This window comes from Silene latifolia, chromosome 11 (assembly GCF_048544455.1).
Source record: "Silene latifolia isolate original U9 population chromosome 11, ASM4854445v1, whole genome shotgun sequence".
Taxonomy (NCBI): domain Eukaryota; kingdom Viridiplantae; phylum Streptophyta; class Magnoliopsida; order Caryophyllales; family Caryophyllaceae; genus Silene; species Silene latifolia.
In genome coordinates this window covers 52,291,981-52,312,116 of record NC_133536.1, presented here as the reverse complement: position 1 = coordinate 52,312,116, position 20,136 = coordinate 52,291,981, and the positions used below count along the sequence as shown (strand labels likewise).

The window sequence follows — 20,136 nt, the reverse complement described above, 5'->3', positions numbered from 1 at the left end:
AATGGTGACACATCCAAACATTAAAGCACACAAAACAAGTAATGGATGCATCTACAAAAGAATAGCCACTTTCCTCATCTAAGTGGCGGAAATTATCTACAAGGGAAGCAATTCAAGGGTACACACTTCTTCATAGATGCAATTTCTTCAAACTACTAAGCCTAGAAGGATACCAATAAATCACCTCCAAGTTGTGTGAAGCTAGGGTACCTTTGTCCTCAATCGTTAAATGCTTTTGTCAAGAGTAGACTCTCTATGGTGTTAGAAACACTGGAGGATCGCGGAATTCCCATTCTTGCCTAGACAAGAAGAAGGGTCGTCCCCTCTCTACCATGCACAAAAATGGATACGATGGATAAAGGGATCGATAGTATTTGAGTTTCACTTGGGAGTTTGCATTTGTTGTTTGTTTTTCCCCCCAATTTCTTGTGGCATTTAACATTTGAGAACACTTTGTTTTGCCATTTCTTTAGATTTTTGGCATTTCAATACTTGACAACTTTTCAACTTTTGCATTTTTCTTTTGAACATTTTCAAAGTCACCCCAATTTGTAACAAGGGTGCCTTATATTTGAAGCATAGGAGTTTTATTTTTGCTCCTCTTTTCTTTTGATGCATTTTGCAAACTTTTTTCTTTTCTTTTATTTTCATTTCTTGAACTCAAATTTTTGAACAAATTTCTTTTTGTGCCCATTCCCTTTGATGACAAAATGTATGGTAGAACATGGATGATAGATGCATGGTTTGAAGGGTCACCTTGGAATAAACGGTAGCCAAGGAGTTATCACACCACAAGGCACTCTTGACTAAATAATAATCCATGGGTCAAAGGATACTAGCATGACACATCCTAGGGTGTTTTACAAGTATTCTAACAAGCAAAGTCTTAAGAAGAAAAAACATCTACTACGGCCTATATACACTTGTCAAGCTTCCCAAGTAGACGGTTTCACAAAATTTTTCTAACATGCAACTACATGCCATGATGCAACTATCATATATACATCCTAATGCATATGATTCTATTAACTAATATGCCAAATAATCTATATGCAAGTCCTAAATTCACATTGTTTATACCGCATCAATCAAAATAAAGCCCCATAGTCATTAACATAAAGAGGAAAAAGGAGATTGGAAAGATCATACCATGCGGTCTTCAATATCCTCATGTCTCGGATGTGGCGTAGTCGATCAATGTGAACAAGGATAGACAAACATAATATATAAAATATATACAAGACTACACTACAAAGGAAATGAACACGTTTTTGGATTTTTCAATTTTTCAATTTTTTTTTTGATTTTTTCGAAATGTTTTTGATTTTTTTAGGCTTTTTGAATAAAGGTCAAGTTAGAATTTCCCATCCCCACACTAGTATGGGCATTGTCCTCAATGTCCAATATGATAGGAAATTATGCAAGTATGATGCATGATTTCTAAACTAAATGCAAGCTATACTAAGCTACACTACATGATGCATGTGTTTTTGTTATGACGGAGAGCGTAATTTAGATTACCTCACGATACATATGCATGTACTTCCCCAAACCGAAATAGACATTATTTCTAATGTCTTAAATTTTGGGGTAGTTCATGCACACGAAATGCAATGCATGAAACAATAAATTATCATTTTGGATTTTTCATGTGGGAACAATAAAAAGAACACCTTAATGGAGCCAAGGTGTTAGTCCTCTGTGTTGCTAGGACTCTCCAAACTATGATCAAGATAAAATAAAGGAAACAAAAGAAGTAGACAAACCATAAGAGTGTAGGAGCCTCCAAGGTTTGCTAATCCTCCATCATATCATCATCATTATTATTTTCCTCCATAGAAGTGGAATCATCTCCACTCCCGCTTTCACTTCCTTGATCTTCCTCACTTTCTTCTCCTTCCTCATCTTGAGCTTCTTCTTCTTCATCATTCCCTTGAACCTCTTGTTCTTCATCTACCTCTTCATCACCACCCGCATCATCAACATTCTCCTCTCCACCCGGTCTTTCACCACTAGATGTGCTTGGAAAGAAAACCTCCCTATCCGCCCAACTAGGCAAAGGACATGATGGATCAAGTAGTCCTTGCCTAGCTAAATGAAGGAGGGGCGGATATTGGGCCTTGTAGGCATCCACTCGATCATTATATGCTTGTCGGTGCATTTCTCTCATGAGAAGGGTCAAGTAATCATTTCCTACTTCAACATCCTTGGGTTTGAACTCTTGATATTTGAATTGGTAGGGTGGTGTGACAATGGAGGAGGAAGGCTCTTCGATTTCGTCTCTTTGTTGATGAATGATATACTCGGATTCCTTAGAGAGTGGAAGAACGTAGTTTGTTCGGTGAATACTCAATCGGCAAATCTTTGAAGGCAAGGTGAAGGATCTAGCTTCATTGGTTAGCCACCCATAGTTGGTGTCAAGAGGATCATGCTTGACCCACTTAAACTTGTTAATCATGGCGTCCATATCAATGAGATGGCCTCCTTTGAACGCTACATAGGTCTTGTCTTTGTTGAAGTTTGGGTCAAAGCGTTTGGCCAAATAGGTAACTAGGCCTCCGTTCACAATAAAAGCAGTGCCCTCTTTGCCACAATCGATATTAAGCCATCTTTCAACCAAAAGCCTTAGAGCATTGTATGGCTTAGTATACTTCCTTCCTATGTTCAAGGCCGACTCAAGAAGAACAAAATCGAGCTTGGTAAGATAATTAGTGCCGTTTCTCGCTATCAAAGTATTTCCAATGACCTTGTGCCACACTCTAATGCCCGGATGGTGGACTAATAGAGCACAACAAGCATGAAAGCTCACAAATTTCTTCCAGAAAATTGCCTCCCAAAGAGGAACGGGGTCATACTTTTCGGGGATCTTATGATAGTACGGGGCATCACTAAGGCCTAATATCTTACTCAAAACATCAAAGGTGATGCGTCTATTCACATTTGCAAGACGAAACTCGATGTATTCTCTAGTCTCCACCTTAGTCACTTTCAATGAACTTATGAATTCCAAGGTGAGGGAGGGGTATGTCAATTCTCTCATGGTAAACAATTTACCCAATCCCATGGCCTCAAAGAAGGCTTTAGTTTGCTAAAGAACACCTAATTTTGTCAAGGCATTATCACAAATGAATTTTGTAGGCATAATGGTTTTCTTAGCAAAATGGACAAATTTATCCCTATGAGAATCGGAAGTGAAAATTACCTCCGGATAGTCGGATAATTGAGCAATAACCGAAGTTGTTGATGTTGTTGCTTCCATAGGGGGATCATGTTGTTGAATTTCCAAATTTGCATTAGAAACTACCAAAGCCTTTGAAACTTTCTTTGCTTGACGGAGTTGTTGCCTTTTTGAAAGTGCCTTTGCTCTGAGTGCCTTTGTTGCTCCTTTAGTTCTTTCCATTGTTGATTTACACCAAAGGAAGGTTGAAATCTCCAATTTCTAGCTATGCTCAAATCGATTCAAGATGAAAGGATGTTGCTTTGTATCTCAAAAATCTATTCAAAGGTTGAAGATTTTGGTGTTTGAATCAATTGATTTTGTAAAAGGAGTGATTAATTTTTGTTGTGATGAAGTTTTGATTTGATTTTGTTTAATTTGGTTGAGGAAATCTTGTTTTTGGTGATGGAGAGGATGAGGGTTTTGGGGTTTATGGGTAGTGTTTGAATGTTGAAAGAATTAAATGAATGAGGGAAGGGGTTTAAAATACCCCAAAAATTTCAAAACAGCAGGGGAAGACGAGTGGCTGGGGGCACGGGACGCTAAGATTCTGCTTAAATAGGCTTCAGGAAAACTCGCCACAAGACGAGCGTCTTTCAGTGAAGACGAGCGGATTCTCTATGTGGGACGAGCGTCTTTTCAAAAATACGAGCGGATTCTCTTAGAGGAACTTTTCTTAAAGTCTTGCAACAAAAAGACGAGCGGATTATCCTTCAGACGAGCGTCCAGAATCAGACGAGCGTCTTCTCAGGTGGGACGCTCGGATTCTGTTACAGACCAAATTTTTGATTTTTGCAGCTCAACAGGACGGACGGATTGCTCCTCAGACGCTCGGATTCCTGCAAGACGAGCGGATTACCCTTAAGACGCTCGGATTCCTCTTGGACAGCACGGATTCAGGTCCATCCGTGCACTGCATAACCCGTTTCATTTCCATTCTTCAAATCTCGTGTTCTACATTGTAGAGGCACTACAAAGGCATGAATAGCCTAAGCAATTGCTATCCCCACACTAAGTTAAAGCACTACACATCAATAAAATCATTAGTCCCTCCCTCACTTCTCTCAAAAATAATAAATATCTTGATCAAGGCACAAAAATCCAAAATTGACAAAAATGCAATGTAAGAATTAAAATGCAAGTTAGGGAGTTAGACTATTTACAAATGGTGGTTTAGAGAGGACTCCACCAAACTCTCATCCTTAGTGAGATGTCATGGGGGCATGTTCAAGGTGTTGTTGATGTTACTCAACACCTTGAAGAAGTAGTCGAAAGCTTGTTCATTATCATGATAAAGATCCTCAATAGATCTTTGCACTTGTTGTCCTTCATGATGGTCTTGATCGATAGCGTTGCCAATATAGGGATTTAAAATCCCTTCAAACTCATCATCCCAAAGACCGCAAACTTCGTCTACTTGATCATTAAAAATCTCTTGAGTTGATAGAGACAACTCTCCTCCTTTCTTGATTTGGCCAATAAGGCCATCCTCTTCACTTGTCATGGGTGAGCTTTTCAATCTGTCTTTGTTGCTATTCTCTTGCTCTTTTGATGGAGCATCATCAGCTTTCTTTTTCCATTAGAATTACGACTTTTTCCCATCATCCTTCCGGCTATAGTGATCAACCATAAAACATGGTTCATGTAAACGGGGAGCTCTCATGGTCTTATCAAGATTGAAAGTTATGCTCTCATCTCCCACTTCTAGAGTAAGCTCTCCATGTTTCACATCTATCACCGCACCCGCGGTGTGCAAGAAAGGTCTACCTAGAATGATTGGAATATTGGAGTCTTCTTCCATGTCAACAATGACAAAGTCCACCGGGATGAAAAATTTCCCAACCCTTACGGGAACATCTTCCCATATCCCTAATGGTGCCTTCGTCGATCTATCGGCCATTTGGAGTGTGATGTTGGTACATTTAAGCTCTCCCCTCCCTAACCTTTTACTCATCGAATACGGCATAACACTCACACTAGCCCCTAGATCACATAAGGCCTTGTTAATCGTGGTGTCGCCAATGGTACACGGTATTGAGAAGCTTCCCGGATCTTTATGTTTTGGAGGTGAACTCCCTTGAAGGATTGCACTACTCACCATAGTGAAGGCGATGGTTTAAAGCTTCCGGATCGACCTCTTTTTTGTAAGGATGTCCTTCATGTACTTTGCATAGGCCGGCACGTGATTGATTAATTCCGTGAAAGGAATCGAGACTTCCAAATTCTTCACAATTTCCATAAATTTCCCAAGTTGGTCATCAAATTTGGGCTTAGCTTGACGACTTGGAAAAGGAAGTCTAATCACAATGGGTTCCTTCTCCTTGGCCTTGTCTTCACCTTTCTTTGAAAATTCTTCCTTTGTTGGTTCTCCATCTTTGGAGTTTTGCACAACTTCTTCTTTGTCACTAGCTTCCACAACTTCATCCTCAACTTGCTTCTTTGGTCCTTCATATCTCGTACCACTCCTCAAGTGGATGACACTAACCGTTTCATGTCTTGGGGGATTACTTTGAGGTGGTAATTGCCCCTTTTGTCTTTTAGCACTTGAAGATGCTAGTTGAGTCAATTGGGTTTCCAACATTTTGGTGTGGGCTAGGATGTTGTTGATGGTGATATCCTTTGCTTGACTATCCTTTTGCATTTGAGTGAAAAACTCTTGTTGATTCTTTTGCATTTGGAGGACCGCTTTTTGAACATCAAAACCTTGGTCATTTTGTTGATTGTATGGAGTTTGGTTTTGGTAACCTTGGTTTTGGTTGTAAAAGGGTCTTTGATTTTGGTTTCTCATGGGAGGTGGGGTGTATGTTGGCTAAGGGTTTTGAACATTTTGGCTTTTGTATGAGAGATTTGGATGGAATTTGGTGTTTTCATTGTAATAATTAGAATAAGGGGTACCAATCTTGTATGCTTGAAAAGCATTCACTTGTTCATTTTTTCCCCTACATTCACTTTGGTCATGTCCCAAAGTTCCACAATTCTCACATATCCCACTTGGGATTGATGAAGATGCCGTCATGGCATTAACATGTTGCTTTGGTGATTTTGAGGCTTCTTCAAGTCTAGCCATAGCTTTTTCGAACTTCAAATTGATGGTATCAATGTGAGCACTAAGTTGAGCACCCAATTGAGTAATATAGTCCACTTCGTACTTTCCTCCTCTAGTAGCCTTGCGAGGTCTACTATATTGTGAGTTATGGACTGCCATTTCCTCAATCTTGTTCCAAGTTTGATTATCGCCAACTTCGGTGAACATACCATTTGATCCCATGTTGAGAATATTTCTTGAGTCTTCATAAAGACCATTCCAAAATTGTTGTACCAAGAACCACTCGCTAAGTCCATGATGAGGACATGAGCGACAAATTCCCTTGAACCTCTCCCAAGCTTGATACAAAGATTCTTAATCTCTTTGCTTAAAACCCGTAATTTGACCTCTTAGCATGTTAGTCTTTTCCGGTGGGTAGAACTTTTTGTAGAAAGCCAGAGCCAATTTCTTCCAAGAGTCAATTCCGAGAGTAGGCTTATCAAGGCCTTTCAACCATTGTTTTGCGGTGCCAATTAGAGAAAAAGGGAATAAGACCCATCAAATTTGGTCTTGAGTTACACCGGTTTGTGAAATCACATCACAATAGTCACAAAAAGTCTCCTTGTGAGAATGAGGGTCTTCACTAGGCATCCCCCCAAATTGGCTTCTTTCGACTAATTCGATAAATGCGGATTTTGTAATGAAGTTTCCGGTTAAGTGTTGTGGTGTGGGAGTACCATTGGGTAGGTTCTCCTCGGTTGGTACGGAATGTGATGAAAATTTAGGCATTGTGGGTTGATTTTGTGTTGGATTTTGTGCTGGGTTCTCCTCACCTTCTCTTGCAAAAGGGTTGACGAACTCAATAGTGTTTGGTTGAATATCTACAACCTCACCAATACCTCTCAAAGTTCCTCTAGCAAGTCTTCTATTGTTTGTCAAAGTTCTTTCAATTTCGTGATCAATGGGTAACAAGTTATCTTGTGGTCTTCTAGACATGCAAAATATCAAACAACTTGAAAATAATTAGAACAAACCTTGAGGAGTTTTACTTCCCCAAGGCAAATAAAGACACAACTTATAACAATCTAAGAAAATCTAAATCAAGTTAACACCGTCCCCGGCAATGGCGCCATTTTTGGTCGTACTCACTTGGAGGTTTAGTTTTCGGTTACTTGTCGTTAAGAGCACCTAGACCAAAACAATATTTATAACTTTACAAACAACTCTAAAATTAGTAAAGAGGCAAGTAAAGGTCAGATCCCAAGGGACGGGTATTGAAGTAAGATTTTCAATTGTAAGTAGCGGTGTCTAGGGGTGTCACAATTTGGGGTTTGAAGTAGAAGATTACTAAACTAAATAGCAATAAAAGTAAACAAGAAAGATGATTAAAAAGGGATGTAAACAATTGATAAAAGGCACTAGGGTGTCATGGGGTCATAGGGGATTCATGGGAATTCATCATACAAACATGTTCTCAATTATAAGAAAGCAATTATTGTTGTAAAGGAACCGAGTTGGTTTATGTCTTATGGTTCTTAGGCAGAGTTGGGTCCCGGAGCCGAATCGATTAGATTGTACAACACCTACAAGTCGACTTAATTTTCCCCTAATCACTTCTATGCATGGTCTAACAAGACTCAAGTTGGTTTATATCTTATAAGTCAAGTTGAATAGATAAGAGATGGTTGTAAATGCAAGGATTCACAGGCTTAACATTTCATCAAACATAACATGTGCATAGGCTGACATTACAACAAGCAAGCAAATAAACTATGAAAACATATTAATTTAAGCATGAATCATCCCCCATATTGGTTTCCTCTAATTACCCATTAATCCTAGCTAAGAGACTACTCACTCATTATCAAGTTTAGCATGTTAACAAGGTTGTGAATCACATTAAGAAAGCAAGACATGATGAATAAATTAAGATAATTAACAATAATTAAAAAGGGATTAAGAGAATTATACCTACTAATGATTCCAATAATAAAGCAAGGAATAATAGAAGTACTTGATGATTGATTGGAAGGTTGTTAATCTCCCAATAATAACCCAAATAATCTTCAATTACCCAAAATAAAAGATGAACAAAAGAGAGATTAAGGAAATGAGATTTGTATTAAGACTTGATTAAAAGTTGATTACAAGATTAAGAGGAGATTAGAATGATATAAACTACACTAGAGATTGATAAGAAGAACATGATTATCTAATTAGACTAATGGGGTATTTATAGTGGGGATTAGGTACATAAATTAGGGTTTACTAAGGGTTTAAATGACGATTAAATCATTGAGGAATCGCTCCTCTCAAAAGAGATGCCGGTCTCCTTTTTGCCTGCCTTTCCAAAATATGCGCATCCTTCATAGAACAAGAAGAAAACAAAAAGTTGTTGTAACACAATCCAAGCATCCAAGGCAGCAGGACGAGCGGATTCTTTAGTTGTTGGATGAGCGGATTCATTGGTCGGACGCTCGGATTCTGGCCTTCTTGGACTAGCGTCCCGAGGGTCAAGCCACTCGGATTCTTCGTAAGTTTCCTTATTTTCTTCCTCCTTCTTCCAACAATCCTCGGGGATCTTGTCGGAGATGCAAGGATCTTTCCTCGTCATTGCCCATCTACTATAATATGTACAAAGGCCTTCTAGTCTTGTCTTCTCTTTGATGCTTGGTCATTGAATTCAATCAATTTAGCTCTATTTTACCTTGAAAATTCAAGGTTTGCACTCCTTTCCTACCAAGGGAACAAAACCTCAAAGAATATGCAAAACAAAGGATTAAAGACAATAAATGACCTAAATATGCACTAAAAAGCATGGGAACAAGGCATATTCGGGGACTAAATACGCTCAAATAATGGTCACATCAGTTACCTCATTGTTTGAAGTAGTAATTACTAATGGAAATCCAAATAACCACATAGAAAAACATAGCATCACATTACATCTCCCTAAAAAACAAACTTCGTCTCAAAGTTTCTTATTCATCTCAATACCTACAGACCCCGGGGTTTAGTGATGCACCACCAACATCTTTTATGATATAACAAACCACAATCCACCACATAAGGTCAATAATTGTTCTCATATGTCATATTTAACCCGTTCCTAGGAGATTGTAAATTATCAAATCATGTCACATTTCAGTAATAACTCGTGAAGCCCTAATACAAGCCAAAGCTCACTTAGCCTACTAATACCAAAAGGACGAGACCAAATCACTTTTTATGCACATATAATCGAACAATAAACACATGAAATAACACAACCTTTAATTACATATCAATGTTATACTAGTTCAACTAACCGAACATGCTTGACTTAATTATTATGTTACTAATCATGCTTTCCGACATAGTTACCAATTTCATCGCAGTTATCAAGAATGCACAAGGGATGTAAACAACAAAAGCCATCTTATCGTTACTCATGCTTATTACTTTCATTAAGCTGTACATACATAGTACAAGTTGCTAATTCTCACGATTACGCACAAATTTATCTCCACAATAGTACTACTTGGCAAATAAATTAAAATATGCACTTCAATCAATTATACATATATAACCCGTAATTCCACATCATGTTCAAGCTCGGTACCCACACATGTTCGAATTATTACTACACACTTGTTTACAAGCACAATACATACTAAGACAATCATCATTTGCATCGTGATTAATAACATGTTCTATGTCAACTCATGTGGATCACAAAATTAAAAGAAAGTGCACACTTCAACACCAATATATTACCATAAGTTAACTATCATTCAGCTGCTTACGTCATCACATAAATCATCTATTTGCACTGTCAACCATATATTGTCATATCACTAGACATGCTAGACTAATCTTATACAAATAAATCAGTTAATACTTCCGTTTCAACATATTAGCGTCTTATTTGTATGTCTACTCCAATTACATGATAATTACTAACACCATTAACTCATCGTACTTTACTCATGGACTATTATATGAATTACCTCATTCTACAACAATTCATTTAACACCTATTGTGTTCTATCCCATATTCATGGCGATAATATAATGATCAACCATGTAACATATTTGACTCGACCAGACTCGTTAGCTTAGGTAACCACAATTTATCTGCACGTAATCACACTTGTCACTATCTATAATATGTGAAACAATCAATCCACTTAATCAATCCTAGCTATCATTCATGTTCATGATATGTGCAGACATCGTTATGTAATAAGTGACATATAAGACACGACACCCCCAATCTTTCAATGTCATCACTTATTCCACATTGGCTTATAGGTTAAACTACCTATAATGTCACATAAACATGTTGCCAAAACATAGAAAGTAAGACTTCCAAATTCATTGTATAACCTTTATAGAAACTTGTCATCAGACACACATTCACAGGCACTATAAAGCATGCTATAACTTCCAGAATCGCCAATAAATAACAACTTAACGAATACACGAGTTTTTAGACTTTTTAGAAAATACAGAGAGTCATGGAATAGGGAGAGTTGAAATTAGGTCCAGTGCACAAATAATCAATTTATAAGGATTTTCCCAAACCGACGGGTCAAAACAGATTGTTATCAGCAATTTGTCACGTTTCAAGGTCAACTTGCAAAAATCATAATTCATTAATGACATATCCATATTAGGTGAGGTTTATCAATCTGGAAACTTCTACGAGTATACTAATTAGGGGAGTTGAAATCACTCAAAAATCATGTATACATATAAAATGGCAAATTGTACAAATTGGTTGGTCGAAATTAGTACTGTGCAGTAATATTCTGACCACTGTTTACTAAAATATTTATTTCTCTTAATCCGTAACTCGTATAGGCATGAGACCAGCGACAATTGAAAGCTAACACACAGACTAACACATATAAAAAAAATTTAGTTAACAAATCTTAACCATGTATAAAATAACAGCCAAAACAATTAAGAGGCAGAATCTGAGAAATAAACCATCTTTCAATCTTTTTCCTTGCAATTCTTTATGCTACTGCACTTGTCTTCCCCAGGTACTTAACCAAGCATTTATCAAACATAAAGTAAAAAAAAACTTAACATCACGTAGTACAATTGGTCATAAGATTCGGTCACATAAAACAAACTTGGTCGAGTACATGACATACTAGGCCGAGTACACGATACTCGGTCGAGTAATGAGACTTCTCGGCCGAGTTCACGACTCCAGAAGCTGAGCAGACTTATCACAGATAGATTACTCGGCCGAATATGGAACACTCGGTCGAGTATGAAAGATACTCGGCCGAGTAGGGACTACTCGGTCGAGTATAGGCACGATTCTCAAGAACGTCCGCCAGTAAAATAGTCATATCTCACACGTTACTTGGTCAATCTGGGCGTGTGACTTATCGTTAGAATCGTAAGAAGACAAGTTATCATCTCCAATTAGAATTACAGCCATATCATTTCTAGAACTCGACTTATAATAGTTTTAAGACAGCCCTTCCATAATCGGTCTTCATACAATCAAATTTTTCTTTACCAAAACAATTCGAACATGCATAAGGCAACAAGAATAACTCAATACTTTAAAAAACCAGTACATAATTGAACTCTTATCATACCCACATGAAAATTTACACACAACATTCGTATATATAGACGCATGCCCTTAATCACAAGCTACTACCAACAAACCAAAAATTAACATCATCCTGCTCATTTCTACATGAACCACTACTATTTTGAAAGCCACAAATTAAACAGGTAACATGCTCAACATATATCATGTTCAAGATCTATCCTATACAAATTCACAATTCATCCTTCATATATTACCACGTTCCAACACTCTCACCATCCTTCCAACAACTTCACAAGACTCAGATTATAGGTATCAAATATACATGACTCAAATATACAACAGTCCCCCCCCCCTCATATGACCGGCTTGAGATCGTAAGGGCCTTAATGCGACTTCGGGACGTCTCCCAAGTCTTTGCGGTAGCTCCAAACAACTCTCCCCGGGTTCATTTTTTTTAGACTCCTTAAGTTCATTAGGTTCATTTGTTTCAGGTGCCAGAATCGTCGGCTCTGATACCACTTTGTAACACCCCCTCATACCAAGGTACCTTACCAAGGATTACCCTAGCATGAAAGGCTATTACCATCTCGGTTGCCCGAGGGAAGTATATATCAAAAGCAACAATCCACAAACACATCTATTAAAGTATTAAGAGTTAGCGATTACATTATCTCAGACCAACTCAAAATAAAAGTACAAGGTCTCAGTACAAATGAAATCTAAGACATCTAAACTCATAACAGCGGAAACTAGACTTGACGTGATGACTCCCCATGACTGTCCCATAGCTAAACATCTGCATTACCTGTCATAATCTGCTCACCATCCCCGAATGGATCACCGCAGGTTTTACAAACAACAACACGGGGTAAGTTACTGAATAATTAAAGTAAGACAAACAATGTAACTGGCTGATCATCCTCCATCCCCGGTCTCCCGATCTCACACAGTAACAGACTACACACCGAAGTGTGTAGCCCTGCCAGATTACCCATCGCAACAGGTAATCCTCGCCGCCAGTGGGTGACCGCATCCCATCCCCACCTAGTCCAGCTCATCAACGAGCGACTAACAATCCCTGTCCGTTAATGTGAACATCCCCTCCCGTGACGGGTTCCACGGAGGGCGAACTAGGGTGTGAAGCCACTCCCGCAAGTGACTCCACCACAATCACACACACAGCATCACAGCTGTCACAACACCACAACTGTCACAACAGAACCACACCAACACCGTCACCACAACATCCATCCTCCGATGATCAACAGATAACAACAATTATGAAACATAAGCAATCTCAATCAATTAACAGTACTAAGTAGGAGAAACCCTACCTTTTCGCAATCCAAGCACACACAAGCAATCAATTATGATCCTTCACATATCCATCACCTACATAACATAATTATGTGTAATTACCACCTAATCAAACAATTAATCATGCACATAACCTAGACTCATCATAACTTAATAGGAATATCAACTTAAAGAACAAACACGACTTTTCTTGATTTTCCAGCACATGGCAGACTCGGTATAAAATGCATAACTAATTCCAGAAAAATCGAGTTGATGCAAGGCCAATTGGATTAGAACCCCATGAGTCTTAGCTACAAATTATATCTTTTTCTCAAATTCCAAACTTTTCAAGGGTTTCCAGACTGATTTTCAAAAGCTGACAGAAACCGTCGCACAAAAAGTATTGATTCATAAAACGAGTTTAAAACATTATTTTTCAGTAATTCCAAATCGTATTGTCATCCAGACTCTACAAATATGATGTATGAAAGAGCCCCATAACTGAATCGACATATAAATTAGGTTTTCAAATCATTTTCCACAACTAAATCAGATTCGCGGATTTTTCAGCGACATGTTCATAGATAAATCACCTAGGACAAACCATAAGGAATTTAACTACGAAACTTGATATGCATAAACTAGACGTCAAATAAACAGGACTCTTTTTTTAAACTTTTCGAAGACGAAGACTTTAAGACAGTATAAACAATTGAATGAGATCGACTTACAAACAGGGAAATCGAATTTGGTTGAAATCGGTGAGAAATCTTCAATCAAATGAAGGGCTCGACAAATCCTCTTCCTCTCTCTATCTCTCTAGGTTTAGAAATAGTTTTAGAGATGTTCAAATGATTTTAGAAATAACTTAAGAGTTATAAACAAAACTCTTGGTCAAAACATAATGAAAACCGTCACACTCGTTGAACCGGTTTACTCGGTCAAGTGCACTTGGCCGAGTAACACACACTCGACCGAGTACCAACCAAGTACTCGACCGAGTACTCCAACTAAAATATGGAGTATTACAAGTATATCCAAAGTATTCAAAAACAGTTATTAAAGTATAAAATTTAGTGAATACATCGTCTCAAAAAATACCAAAACGAAAGTGTGTAAAATCTCAATACAAATGAAATCCAAAACATCTAAACTCGTAACAGCGGAAGTTAGACTCGAAGTGATGACATCTCATCCTCGTCCCCGTAGATAAAGACAACCATCACCTGTCACAATCTGCTCACCATCCCCGAATGGATCACCCCAGTTTTACAAAACAACAACGGGGTCAGTTCACTGAATAATCAAAATAAGCAATATACAAGAAACAACCACAACAACAACTACACAACCATTCTCCATTTCCAATCATGCCTCATATTTGACTACACAATTAAGTGTGTAGTCCTGCCAGATTACCTGCCGCAACAGATAATCCACACCGCTAGTAGGGGACCGCAACCTTACCCACCTGAGCCCCGCTCATCGTAACGAGCAACAACCCATGTCCATTAATGTGCACATCCCCCTTGTGACGGAAACCACAAGGGGCGAATCAAGGGCGTGAACCCACTCCCGCAAGTGACTCCACTCAGCCGAGGACGCACCTCACTAATATAGTAGTCCACCACGATTCCTAAAATCAATCAAGAAAGACAAGCTAACAGCAATACTAATCATGCCAATACAATCATAATCATCTTAAATCAATTACACAGACAACTGAGTAGGGAAACTCTACCTTAGCACTTATCCGAATACGAGTCTACATCGGAAGCTAGAAACGCTCTTCTACAAATCCTTCACCTAACAACAATCACAACAATCTAATCACCCCCTTTTCCCCAATTCTAATACTAGGGTAAAACCCTAAAAGATAAATCTAACAAAAGGTATAAGACTAGTGACTTACCAACGCAACTGATGCGAGAGAGAGATGAACAAAGACTCACGAACGATCAAAGGTCTTGGGAGTGATTAGGGAAGATTAGAGAATGTAGAAGTGATTTAGGTTTTGGTAAAAATGAAAAGTAAAACTGTTAAACACGATTTATAACTTTAATCATCCTTAACCAAACCGCGGAAATAATTTCCGTTAGACCGGATACTCGGTCGAGTACTAAGGGTACTCTACCGAGTACCCCTTACTCGACCGAGTGTTACTATACTCGGCCGGGTGTTCCTGGACAGTAGCATGACCAGAAAACACACGACACATTACTCGACCGAGTAACAGGACTCAGAAAACCGTGGTATTACAAAAGGTATTTAACCTTGTTTAAAGAATAGATAATGAGACAATGAGACATTTCCAAATATGAAGTGGAGTATGCTCAAAAGTCAAGCATCATTTCAAAGCAGCCCTGAGCGCAAAACAGTAGTCCACATCCAACCCCATCACCCACAGTCCATCCATCTCCTCCAATTAACCCTCCTCCGTCGGCGGCTGACCACTCTCACCTATTCTCGCGGTACTCTCATTCCCTTTTCGCAGGAAAACCAACTCACCCACCTCCGTCCATATACGCACAAACTTGTCTTTTTTTTTTTACAATGATGGTGTAGGGCGTTGGATTAACGATTGTAGTATACGGAAGTGGTATGTAACCATGATATATTCTTGTGTTTGATGACGGTGGCATGTTGCGGTGTTTGACGACGGTCCTAGGAGAAGTGGAAATAAGAGGAGATGGGAACTAAGAGAGGGTAGAGAAATGAGAGATCGGCCCGAGAGCTTAACAAGTCAAGCCAAAATAATTGGTAAGTTTGTGGACAATGTTTAGCCATTGGGTGAAGTTTCTATACGAAAGCCCAAGGTAACAAATAAGTTGTCGTCCCCCCATCAAAAAATTAAAACAGTCACGCACTCACAAGTCGCTCCTCGTTAGGGGTGTTAATGAGATGAGACAGCTCACGAGCAACTCGAGCTCGGCTCAGGCTCGGGCTTGGGCTCGGGATCATCTCGAGAGTTTGCAAGTCAAGCCGAGCTAACGTTGGCATGACTCAAAAAGCTCGTGAGCGGATTGAACTTGTTTAATAGATAAATATTACTCATATTTTATAAAAATATCTTGTCATGATTATATATGTAATACCCCGTATTTTAGGACTTGGTCAATGGTTAGTCAACGCTGAAAATGTGAAATGTGTTTTATAAATTGTATTTGTTAACGTATGAGATTTGGTTGTGAAACGGGAATAAATAATAAAATATAATTGAGTCGGGATTAGTATATAACCTGCGTGTGAATTAATGTAAGAAGAGAGGTGTTTTGTAGTAAGGTAGTATATAATAATAAGGTAAATAATAATATAATAATAAGAAATATTATATAAAAGGCTATTTCCTATCAATTTCATAATTCCTTCTACCTTGCTACTATATAAGCTAGTAAATCAATTCATTAGACCTTATTTCGCATAAACTTCTCAAATCACATAAGAGAGAGAGAGAGAGAGAGAGAGAGAGAGAGAGAGAGAGAGAGAGAGAGAGAGAGGGGGAGAATTAGAAGAGAGAAAAGAAGGAGGATTCATCATCTTTTATTTGCCTGAAGGTAAGAATATATAAAACCATCTCATAATATAACTCGTCTTTTATTACTTTATATTACTTGCGATTTAAGCCACTGTAGGACTAGCCTTGACCGTGACTTGGGCCGTGGACCACCAGGGTTGACTGGACCTTCTTTTGACCACCAATGACCGGCGGGGAATGGGTGTTTTGCTGGTGTTTTACGTTGTTGTTGGTGGTGTTGAACCATGGTTATAACAGGGGTATTAGACCCTTAATTCTACTCGTTCCGACCTGGACCTGGGTTGGGGTGGCTCAGGGCGGTGAGTCGACCACCGTGGGTGGTCATGAGTGGATAAAGGTAGGGTTTTTGCGGTGGTTGCCGGAAAATTCGAGACTTGGGTTGGTTGTCGTGGGTTGTGTTAAACCGTGTATATGTGGTTGGATCCGACACCTTTGACTCGACCGTAACCTCGATGAAGATGGGCACTGCCAGTGGACCCACCGTGGGTCAGAGTAGACCCCTATGGTGGTCTGTGGTAGTGATGGTTTGTGTCATGAGTGTTGTTGTTGTTGATGCCGTGAGTTGAGTAGCTAGGGCACAGTGGTATGGCCGTGGATGGTGGTTGGTGTTGGTGGTAGGACCATGGTTGGGTTATTAGTAGAGGTGGCTCACGGTGGGGTCTAGTAGTGGACTCGGTGGTTGTCAGGTTTGGGTGTTACACACGGGTTTTGGGGTTGTTTATGGGGGGATGGTGAACACAGTTCCAACCGTGTGTTTGTGAGGATTTTTGACATGGGTTTGATCATAATTAATTACTTGTGATTATAGTTAGTTGGTTGTTTAATAAATTAGTATAGTTAATGAAGTGCTTTATGTAATTAAATAGCCAATAATTATAATTGTTACACTTGCTAGGTGATGGATTTAGTAAGGAACTTTATTGGTTGATTGGATTGCATTATTGGAAGTATTTGCTTGCCAGTTAGGAAATCTACTCAACACACTTGTTTATTTAATTAATTGGTTAATCGGTTTATGTAAGATGGATTATGTTGATGGTTGTTACAAGATGGATGGTTATTACGGGAATTAATTTTAGTTGGTTGTCTTATGAGCATGTTGTGTTTGTCATTCTATAATGTTATTGGAATTGACTTGATTATTATCATGAGATTGATATTGTGATTATATTCTATTAACATTAATGTAAGGATGCTTTTGGAGTTGTGAGTTATGCATAGCAAGAGAGATTGCTACTGCCAAGTGATCATGGTACGTAAGTACTACTGCCAGACAGTTGTGCATAGTACAAAGGGCATTACTGCCAGTTGAGCATGATACGAAAGTACTACTGCCAGATAGTTGAGCATAACACGGTATTGAGGGAGTTGTGCTACTGCCAGTGATGTCAGTGACTTGTATGCAGTATGGTTGGAGGTGGTGATGATGGTTCATTGTCAGTTGGTTGAGCCACTACTATTGTTTGTTTGTTTATTTAATTAATTAACCATTTGGTCTAATATTGCTGTTTAGATATTCTTACTCAACCGTTTTGGTTGACAGTGTATTATGTAAACACCTATGATGAATCAATTATCGGGGAGGAGATTGACTGACAGGTACTTGAGATTAGCTGACTTAGGAGCATGGGATGCGTGAGGTCTGATGGCCGAGTCTAACTAGTTGTCTAGCTCACTTAGTACAGATAGTTGTTACTTACATTATGCACTTATTCAATTTCCGCTGTGAGTTGGTAATTTAAATACTTATTAAGTTATTTGGTTTGGAGAACATGTAATAAAACCTTTAATAATTCAATTTATCGAAAGTACTTTGGTTTGTTTTACTTTGTTATTCACTACCTCGGGCAATCTGAGATGGTAACAACTCCTTTTATCTGGGAAGGCCTAGTTAAGGCTCTTGGATAAATGGGGGTGTTACAAAGTGATGTCGATGAGAGCGTTCCTGAGGCCTAAACCAATGAACAAATAATGAATTTAGGGAATGTCTAATAAAATAAACCCCAGGTAGATACTATTAGGTGCTCCTCTTAGTACTGTTAGGAAATCGCAACTAATTCGTACCATGGCCCTCTTAGTTTTGAACCGGTCACCTCGAGGAAGGATAAACGAGAGTGAGGTAGTTAGAAAGGAATTTGTAATTCTTTAAGGGTCAGTTTAACTTAAGAGATTACTAATCTTTTTGCAGGATGAGAAAGTGAAAGGTAAGTAAATTGAAATGGACAATGATGGCCTAGGTCCATGTGTGAATTAGAATTTCATGTCAAGTGATATGCGGACTATGTTCCCAAACCATGTTTAGTTATTATTATTTATCAATAGAAATTTTCGTCTGAGCATTTAAGATATTCATAGTATTTTAATAACATAATTATTAGGAAACTTCGGGGCGAAGTTTGTTTTTAGAAGGGTAGCATGTGATACTACTAAAGTTTCGCGTTATAGTATAAATTTGCTTATGTGTGTTTAATACAATTAATTTGTCTTTACTTTTATATGTTATACAATTAAGTGGTATGTGTGATTGCTTCCATAAATTGAGTAAATAAGGATAACATTTCTATTGGTATGTGTGGTGTCATGTTTAATAACTCGTAGATACTGGCATGTTAAACTGAGTTCTAAATATAACGTTGACAAAAGAGTCCCTATAAAATTTAGTTTGAAGGATAAAATGCGTAATTTACGTTGCTAATAATGCTTTGTGTAATAAGTACTTGTCCTTGCGTTACAACGTGAATAATATGTTTTATTAAGATGTTGTCACGGGATGTTTATTGTAGGTTTAAAACGTCTTTAAATAATGGTATTAGTATAAGATCAATGACTAATAGGTTTAAAGAGTTAAAATAATAAAGTGAATTTGTAATGATACAAAAGAGAGATGAAAATTAAACTTCCGTATTATTTCAAGGAATTGTATTGAAACTAATTACCTTAAGTATATTTGATGTATTGGCATGTATTAGGGAGGAGTAGTTATGATTAACATGTGATCATGCTGGGAATGTGTGAAAATTTTGAAGAATGTAAGTTTGATTGATTTCTCATATTAGTACCCTCATTTGTATTGGCTGCCATTTTAGATATACTTAACATCTATGGACGAAACATTTATGTGTGACATACCTATGTGTTAGCTTTGAATTCCCATTGGTTTCATGTTTAAATCATTTACGGTTTAAGAGAAATAAATGTTTTAGTTGACAGTGGTCAGAATGTTACTGTGCAGCATAATTTCGACCCATGGTTTTGTAAAATTTTCCATTTAATATGTGATTATAATTTATGCATGATTCCAACTCCGTTGTTTAGAGGATTTGTAAGTATTTTCAAATTGCTAACCCACGTTAAATCTTCATGTCTTGATATTTAATGGTGATTTTTGCAAGTTGACCTCGATTTATAACAACACACAGATAAAATTCTGTTTTGACCAATTGAATGGTAAAAATCTTTGTAAATTGAATATTTGAGTTTTGGACTTGATTCTTATT

At 38.1% G+C, this 20,136-nt stretch overlaps 1 non-coding gene across 1 annotated transcript; it reads left to right on the top strand.

Annotated features, from left to right (window-relative positions):
* Positions 1–6,552: 6,552 nt before the first annotated feature.
* Positions 6,553–6,659, top strand: LOC141615501 (small nucleolar RNA R71). Its single transcript, XR_012529920.1, has one exon. It is a non-coding gene; the product is annotated as a small nucleolar RNA R71 (small nucleolar RNA).
* Positions 6,660–20,136: the final 13,477 nt, after the last annotated feature.